This window comes from Nannospalax galili, unplaced genomic scaffold (genome assembly GCF_000622305.1).
Source record: "Nannospalax galili isolate Female #2095 unplaced genomic scaffold, S.galili_v1.0 scaffold293, whole genome shotgun sequence".
In the NCBI taxonomy this organism is placed as follows: domain Eukaryota; kingdom Metazoa; phylum Chordata; class Mammalia; order Rodentia; family Spalacidae; genus Nannospalax; species Nannospalax galili.
The window spans coordinates 9,636,326-9,643,227 of record NW_008337147.1 but is presented as its reverse complement, the minus strand read 5'-3'; the positions used below and the strand labels follow the sequence as shown (position 1 = coordinate 9,643,227).

The 6,902-nt window shown below is 38.7% G+C and overlaps 1 pseudogene; it reads right to left on the bottom strand.

The window, feature by feature from the left end:
- Positions 1-3,169: 3,169 nt before the first annotated feature.
- LOC103733452 lies at positions 3,170-4,292 on the bottom strand (annotated as a pseudogene).
- Between the last annotated feature and the right edge of the window lie 2,610 nt (positions 4,293-6,902).

Sequence of the window (6,902 nt, the reverse complement as noted above, 5' to 3'; positions counted from 1 at the left end):
ATAGCCGCAAGCTGGCTCGGTGCAAATGGAGAGACTCCTCTTCTCAGCGGGTCGCCTTCTGCTCTCCTTCCTGACTCAACTTTGAAGTGGCCGTCACAGATACATGACCTCTGGCAAAGAAACTGCCAGGTTTTTCCTGTGTGATAATCAGGCAATGTCTGACAGCCTGACAGAAGCCCACCACCACATGTAAATGGGGCATCCTACAAAGCACCTATCAACTAAGGCTTTTGCTACTGCCTCCACACTATAAATATCCTGGTTTCCCCTTAATAAATCAGAGCCATATCACGGAGCTGTATCATTAGCTATATCACTGAATCCTGTGTCTCACTGCGCCTGGAACCAGCCTGTGATACAATCTCCCCGGAGCGGGCTGTCCCTTCGTAAACATTCACTCACGAAGATCTTGCTTTCACCGTTCCTGCACCTCCCCTCGTGATCCGGTGGCCAACAGATCGCGTACACAGTGGGAGTGCCCGGCAGCTTGGAACGGAACTCGCCCGGCAGCTGACAGTGACCCCCAGAGGCACCAGCATCCGGTAGCCACGGAGAGCCTCAGCAACATGGTGCGCGAAACCCACCCGCCCCAGCGGCGCTCCGAGATCCCCAAGCACCTGCAACAAATTCATTTATGTAAATATATTTTGAACTAAAAAAAGTAATTGTGTTTTAGAATGCAAATTTGAATTTCTATATGTGTACTATAATTTTTGAGTATTATTTACTGACAAAACTGTATTAGCAAGCTTCAATAATACAGAAATTTCTCACTGTTAAAAAAATCTGATTTACAGGATTTCATATACAACTAGTTTTCATTGCCTAAAATATTTATATTATTTCCACCTCTGCTTATCCCCTCCAAATCTTCCCACATCTCCTGGGTCAATTTCATGACCTGTTCTTTGGTTATTATTATTACTTACATACATACACACACATGTATATATACATATACATACAAATGTACATATATAATCTACTGAGTCCATTCAGTGGTTCTCATGTATTCATGTGTTTAGACCTAATTAATTGGAATTGGATCAGGGAGCTCTTCCTTGGAGAAAACTGATTCTCCCTCCTTAAGCAGCCATTGATTGCCTTCATCTAGAGGTAAGAACTTGTGAAATTTCACCCACTCAAATTGTTATGATAACTAGTGCAGGTGTTGTGTAGGCAACAATACTTTTGAAATTTCATGCGAGCAGCTTCCTGTCATGTCTAGAATACACTATCTAGTAGCACATGTCCTGGTCCTCTTGATTTTACAATTTTTCCGACCCCATTTTCCAGGATGTGCCTTAGGCCTTCTGAGCAGGGTTTACAATGTAGGTGTCTCAGCTGTAGCTAGGCACCACACTACCCCTTATTCTCTGCATTTTGGTCAGTTATGGAACTTTGTTATTGTCTCCATTGCTGTCTCCTTCTTTTTGAAAGGTATAGAGTGGTGGGAGCTATACTTGTCTGTGAGTATAAGGATAAGTATTTAGACCATAGTAAGAAATCACTCTGGTTTAGGAACATGACAGTAGTAGGTCCTCCTCTAGGATCTATGCCCTCTCCAGTCATAGGAATACTATATTTACAGTACAAGGAATGAATTCCTTACTACTGAGTGGGCTGTCTGTCAAATTAGATAGCTATTGATCACCCCCATGATAAAAGAGCCACTATTGCAACATTAAGAGTATTTTGTTGTGCTAGTCATTTTTGTGGTTCTTAGGTTTCACAATTGGATAGCACCATTGATTTAGTTTTTCCTTTGCAGTTTGCATAGTACCTTCTATGAGAAACAGTCCTTAGGGAGGACACTTCCAGGTCAGTTCCAGCTTGATTTTTTCAAGTCCTGAATCTAAAATCTGCAGTATCTTCAGCAGTAGGGTTTCACCTTCAAATTCTAGGAATCAACTAATAGCCTATATTATTTAAGGGAGTCTCTTGGACTTCTCTGACCAGCAGTAACTCAAAGGGAGATTTCTCTTGCCTGTCCCTGGAATTTTTGTTACACAGCCTTCATTCTCCCAGCTAATGAACATGTATGTCTATGTCAATGTTTGTCTTCTTTCACTTCTTTAAACCTTGTTTGGTAGTTTTCATTGTAGAAGATTTTACTCAAATCAATTCCTGAGTATTTTATATTTGAAGTTGCTGTAAATAATTTTTTCTTATATCATCCATTGTTATTATATAGAAATGCAATTGATTTTTGTGCACTGATCTACATTTTTACTTACTAAAGTTATTAGTTTTATCAATTTTGTCTAGAATCTCTAGAAAATTCTATATAAAAGATGTTATCAAATTCAGTGGGAGAAATTTTACTTTGCATTCAGATGCCTTTGGTTTCTTTTTATTGCCTATTTACTAAACTACAACTTATAAAATGATGTGTGATTAACTTTCCTATGTTTAACTCAGCTGTGTAACTCTTTAAATGCTAGTGTATCTGTTTACTAGTACTGTGTTGAGGAGTTCAAAATCAGTATCAAAAGAGATATTAGTCTGCAGTTCTCTTTGGTTTTTTTCTGGCTATGATACGAGGGTAACGTTATTTTCATAGAATGAGTTAAAATGTTGTCCTAATTTTTTTTATTTTTCAGAAAATGTTTAATAAATATGTTAGTTTTTAATGTTTAGCAAAATCTGTGAAGCAGATTACATAAAGAGTAATCTATCCCTCTCATTTTAGAATTTAGTACTAAAATAATCATGAACATCTGTGCACTTCTACTAGTTTCCAGAAAACTACAAGCTCCTTGCTGATCTGTAGACATGAGTTGTGGAAAATTGGAATCTTTCAAGGATCTCAAAGCCTATTTGCCTCGTATAGAAGTTCTATGGCAAGCACTAAAACAGTAGAATCCTGTTACATCATTATCCTCTATAACAATTTAATGGCTGATAATGAATCATCAGAATCATATAGAAGACAATTAATTAGAATTCCTTTAGAATTAAAATTTAAAGGGAATAATGCTTAGTCAAGCTTACCTGTACTTTTGCGGAATTCTTTTCTTTTTTCTTTTTTCTTCTTTTTTGGAGCAAAGACTTCTTACAATACACCTTTGCAAACACTTGGTAAATTACATATCACATAAAAATGAAATTTTTGGGGAGTGCAAAAGAGACTTTAGAATCTTCCATCACAACAGAGTGTAATTCCTTCTTAATCTGCACAGTTGCCAAACTTTTTTTTTTCTGTGCTTTTTATATTGATATTTAACTTGTCTACTTTGGTTGTTAGCAGGTGAAGGATGTCATCTTTATTCTCAGTTTCTGTCTGCATCCTTAAAGCTATGTCTATGTGTCTATGTCCTTCATAGGACATGGGTGGTCCAATCCCAGGGACAGCCATCTAGGTTGTTGTGGATCTTCTGCTGATAGGCTCAAAGGTTTGGAGTCTTTGGTTCAGCCTCAGTACTCACAGCAGGATCAGGCCCTCTGGGGATAGAGTCTACAGCACCCAGCCTTCTGAGGTTTGACTGACAGGCCTGGTACTTTGCTTCCTGAACTTTACTTGTACAGCTTCTTTCAATGTGCTGTTGGGCTGGGGGCAGTGCTGCCATTCTGTTGACATGTAATCTTTCTGGTTTGGATTTGAAGTAGTTGACAAACCCTCCAAACATACTCTTAATACTGTTAATATATTTCTGACTTATCTTTAAATCCTGATCCATCTTGTCCACCATCTCTGTATGTTCCAAGACTCCTTGCTGCCCCAGACCAGCTCTTCAGAAGAGGCGACCTGACCTTCTCTGATTCATACCTGAAGGACATAGACCCGCTGGAGCTGGAGGCTGTGACCTTGACCCTGAGAAGCACCTCTTTTGTCAGAATTTCCTCTGGGTCTCCTGCAATATCAGACAAACAATATAATATATTTAATAGGCATTTATTAACTTACAAGGGAATGAGAACCCAGTGCCAAGCCCCACGGCTCAGGCAGCATGGCTCAGAGCTTGCCATATCAGACCCTCCACGACTACCATAGTCCCCCACTAGCATTGGCACATGCCTCAGGGGCCAGCGATCTCACCCCAGGTCCAAAAGAGTCAGTCCATTCTGTCCTTGAGCTGCTGCCGCTGGGGCTGACGCTGGCGCTGGTTGCACATTCCCCACACCAGGCAGGGTACCTGCAGCTCCTGGCTTCCTTCCCAAGATGGTTCCCTGAAGACCCTTCCTAGTCCATGGTATGCGTCAAGCCATGCCCACGGGAGGACCTAGCCAATTGGGAGCCAACCGCCTCCTATCAAGAGGTACTGGTGCCTGTCCATGGGCACTCCCTCCATGGTGCCTGCCTGTGTCCTCGTCCTCTGCATCATTGATTGTCAAAAGGATTATAGCTTTTGGGGTAACCCGACATGGTGCCTGTGGTTGTGGGACCTAGGAAGCAGAGACTTAATATAATTCTTCAAACAATTTGAGAGTTATATAACCAAGCACAGTTGTTAGTTCCACAAACATTCTTACTATAGGCATAAAGAACTTCTTCATGATGATGAGGTCTAGGTACATCCTCTAACAGGTCTGGCATAAATCTCCCTCAAATTTATGTTTATTCTATTACCTTTGCTGAATCACACATTTGATTCTGAAAAGTTTCTCATCCTGTTGTATATTTCACTGATCAGATTCCCAGAAGTAACAATTCTAAGTTTTATAAATTCTGAAGTCTCAGTGCCAACTTCAAGAACAACCACTTACTATGAATCAATGGTGATGACAAATCACTCTTATTAAGTATATCCTGGGACTCAGCTGTTTAAAATAAAATAAATAATCCCTTCTAAAGAGTTCATAGACTGTGTCCACACACTGAAGGGAAATAGAAATTTTGTGCAATTATCTAGATGACTTTGGTTTTTAAAATTTCTCTTGTTTGAATCATGATGGGTGACTGAGCCAAAGTGAACTTCAGGTTTCACTTATCCTATGCCTTATTGACCAGACTTGGAAAACATATTTTCTTTAGCCCACAGAAGAAAGTGGAATATTTAAAGAAAGAAAATGTACATCGTGCTATGATATCAAATTGAGAAATTCAGATATACTGTCCATTCTCCACTGCCCAGACATCGATCTTAAATCTCAGCCATAGTTAGTACTAGTGTCTATTAATCCTTGTTTTATTAATAATGACATCTATATTTTATGATTTGCTATTAAATTATTTGGGATAATTTAAGAGTTTTTCAAGTCTATTTGAAAAGGCTTAGCACACAGGTACTATGGAATGCTATAGACTTGTATGAGTCAGGAGGCGATGGTTAATATTGTCAGCTTGAGTGACTGAGAAATGCCTGAGATTAGTAGAACACATATGTGTGTGTGCCCGTGTATGTCTGTGTGTATGTGTAAGCATGTAAGTGTGTGCATGTATGCAGGTGTATGTATGCTTGTGTCTGTATGCATATGTGTTTTGTATGTGTATGTAAGCATTTCCAATGATCATTGGATCATGAAGACTGACATAATCAATGAGTTCATCTATGGTGGAGTCAGAGGACACTGTTGGAGAAGGGGAAAGGCAGGAGATGGAGCTGAGTTGGGAGAACATCCTAGACTGTGGACTTATGCTTGTGGCTATGTATTTATCTGGTCTCCTCGTGTAGCTCTTTTTCCCCTTTATCCCAATAGTCATGATATGAATTATTCTTTTTGACCATATCCGCCTATCCATGATGGGTGCACACCCATGAAATCAAACTCCCGAATTAGTAAATCCTCATATGCAGTTACTCTCAGGTATGTTGGTCATAGTGATGAAAAACTCACAGATAAACTGGTGGAAAGGCATTGTAGTAGTCCTCAATTAAACTCTGCTCCCTGACTTGATGTGAGCTTTAGCTCTAACATGCCCACTGTGATCTTCTGTTCTCTTTATAAACTCACATATGTGGGGTCACCAAATCTTGAACTTAAACTCCCAGAACTATGGGACAAAATAAACCTTTTTTTTCCTCATAAACAGTTAATGTCAGGTATTTCATTATAGTGATGCAAATCTATAAACTAATTTTGTGTGTTTGTGGAGTATTTTTTGAAATTTGTGTTTGTTTAGTTTTCATCAATTTTTTTTTTTGGTTTGGCAAGATGGTTTTTCTGAAAATCTATTTGGAATACAGTTTAAGAGAAATCAGAGGGAAAAAGAAAGATGTCTCAGTTTATACATGAAAAAAATCCCCCAATTATGTTAGTATGAGTGTTAGTCTTACATTTAAGAGAAAATAAATCATATATATTTTTGAAAGCTTGGAATTGTTAATAATAAAAGGCCTGGGTAAGTTGTTTGAAGGTCCTAGTATCTGAGAAAGGAGAAATTATGAAATAGAAGAATTGGCTCTTAAACGACTTCCTAAGCAGTGGAGATCAGCAGAAAGGCAGAAAGGAAAAGAGGCAAAGGGAATGCTGGAAAACTGAAGGTAGTAAATAAAACTTAGCAAGTTTCTTTAACATGAGGTCGTATAAAATAAGTTCTCAGGGTTATGAGTGTTATTCATCAAAAGAAGCAGCCAATTTGGAGGAGTCAGCTAGCTTTAACCCAGGAAACCTGCCAAGAATAGCAGCTGAGGAAGTTTGCCTAACCCACTAGGAACAGAGCTGAACTAAGAACTGTTAAACAAAAATTCTCTGTGCTGATGAAGGTAAATTTACACATTAGTGTGCTTGAAGAGGATATACCTAATTATTCTTAATAATTGACCTAGTTACTTCACACCCAATGAAAGATTCACTCCCTGTATATGTGATAATATTTAAAGGAGAGGGGATCTCAGATAAGACAGTGGGAATGGTTCTGTTTCTGATTGCTGTCATATGAAGAGTTTGAGTATAATATGATTGCAATGAATAGTGACAAAATTTTCATTTCCTTTTTAAAACCATTTTAAAAACTGAAT